Source organism: Asparagus officinalis, chromosome 10 (assembly GCF_001876935.1).
Source record: "Asparagus officinalis chromosome 10, Aspof.V1, whole genome shotgun sequence".
Taxonomy (NCBI): domain Eukaryota; kingdom Viridiplantae; phylum Streptophyta; class Magnoliopsida; order Asparagales; family Asparagaceae; genus Asparagus; species Asparagus officinalis.
In genome coordinates this window covers 27,016,785-27,019,081 of record NC_033803.1, presented here as the reverse complement: position 1 = coordinate 27,019,081, position 2,297 = coordinate 27,016,785, and the positions used below count along the sequence as shown (strand labels likewise).

Genomic DNA, 2,297 nt, shown 5'->3' with positions numbered 1-2,297 from the left:
CCAACCACCCTAGGGTGGCTAGCACAGTGCTGAGCCACCCTAGGATGACTCGCACCCAGAAATGACCAAAACACGTTTTCGACGGTTTTCTCGGGATTCTTCTGTTCCAGAGCCTCCTAACTGCTTGGATATCATATCTAAACATGGTTATGCCACTATTAACTAAAGATAAGGCTGAATGCCTTGTTCTTATCCAAAAATCACTACAACAGAAATGCTAATCCGCGAGGAACAAGTTTGTCGTTGAAAGTCGAGATTTCCTCGCCGTAGTGTGTTCGCGAGGAAAAAACTTTGGTCACCATTTCCTCGCGGTAGGGTGGTCAAGAAAAGTTTCTGCGAGGAATATTATAATTTCTCACGAAATCCTTATTGCGATGAATATATTCTTTTCTCGTTGTTACTCTTTAGCCTCGATATTTTTCGTTACCTAATCTCATGCCTTTTTCATCGCTAAACTATAGTTTCCTCGCCAATGATATGTGCATAATATTTAATTTATATATAATAAAAGTTCTAAAAAAACTATTTTCGTCGTTGTAAGTACCTTTCAACGAGGAAATTGTTCCTCACCAAAGGTAAATCATTAACGAGGAAATTGATTTTCTTCATTATATGTATCTTTTCTCGTGGAAACAGTTCCTCGGTAAAGGGACTCAATGACGAGGAAATTTAAATTTGTCGTTGTAGGTTGTACCCCATAATCCTCGCCAAAGAAATTCAATTACGAGGAAATTTACATTTGTCGATATAGGTTATATGGTCTATAGCGAGGAAAATTACTTTTGCCGTTATAGGTTGTATCACTATAGCGAGAAAATATGTTTTTGTCGACGTAAGCAGTATACTCTATAACGAGGAAATATTCTTTTAACGAAATAAGTATGTGACCTATTGCGAGGAAACATATTTTCGTCACCTTAAGTTGTAGGGTCCATTTTGAGGAAATTTACTTTCATCGACCTAAATATATAGCGAGAAAACTTATAATGAGGAAATTTCAATAATAATGCTATTACGAGAAAAACAAAAAATATAAATAATTATCATCAATTGTCACCACAGTACATTAAAATAATTAAAATAAATAAAGCAAGAAAGGTACTACCATAAGTAACAATGCTAGTCTAAAGTAATAACAAATGCAACACGATCAAAGAAACATTTCTCCAAGTTTAAGATCACTAAGAATACTAAGCTGATGGATGTTGCCTCGAAAAATTAGCCATAAACTCCTCAAACTTTTTGGCTTGCTCCTCCAATCTTTGGATTACCTCATTTTGCGTATCGATCTTCTGTTGTTGAGTTCCTATAAGTTCTTGGGTCTCTTGAAGCTGTTCTTGCAACTCTTTATTCTTTTCAGACATTTCACTCATTGAAGAATGAGAGAACCTTAATGGTGGTGGTCTAGGGCCAAAACCACAGCCCTTAATGTAGACTGATTTGACTTTGAGAACTTTTGCACAAATTTCCTCATCTGTCATTGTTCGAGTTCCATCAGGTTAAGTGGTATCTGCTCGCATCTTTATCATTTGATCCTATAAGTAAAAAAAATATATCCAGTTCAATCATATGCAACTTCTTAATTACAACCTAATCAATATAATCCTCTTTAGAATAGTAATATCAGTTTCACCTATATTCTTAAAATATTATAAAAGCATGCATCATTGACACGTTACTTACCCATTTTTCCTTTGCTCCCAAGTCTCATCCTTTTTTTGTACTTCTATACTCTATTTCAAAACGATCAATTGCACCTTGCATCTCTCCAGTCTGTGTTGCCTATTGCATTCAAACATATTTTCATTTTTAGCATATATATATATGTATACAGTTAAGTTACAAATTTATAAGCAAAAATAAAAAGTGTCTTACAATTTGCTCTTGGTGTGACATAAATGATTTTGACCCAGCTTTGTGGTGATATGTCAACTTTGACCTATTACGAACATTCATCTCTGAGCGAATCTAAAATTATTAAGACATACAATTAGAAAGAAGTAAATGAAAAAAGAAAAAATGTAATGCTTGGAGAAAAATAAAAAAGATATTGTACCTTAAACTTTTCACTAGAAAAATGAGTGCAAAGAAACTCCCATTCTTCCTAAGTCTTGACAGCTTCATGTTTGTTTTAAATTGCCTCCTCAATTGTTGAAAACTGCTCAAAATGTTTCATCAACTTATAGCAAAAATTACAATATACGGTCTGACATGTTGTAATTACATATCTCTGAACCCAAGGGAGCGACATATCAAATTCAAACTTATTCTGCACAAGCATAATTTCATGTCAAACT

General features: G+C 34.1%; 1 long non-coding RNA gene across 1 annotated transcript; it reads right to left on the bottom strand.

Annotated features, from left to right (window-relative positions):
• On the bottom strand, positions 1,384-1,954 carry LOC109824932. Its single transcript, XR_002242854.1, has 3 exons — positions 1,876-1,954; positions 1,684-1,782; positions 1,384-1,535 (listed from the first exon to the last, which is right to left on the bottom strand). It is a non-coding gene; the product is annotated as an uncharacterized LOC109824932 (long non-coding RNA).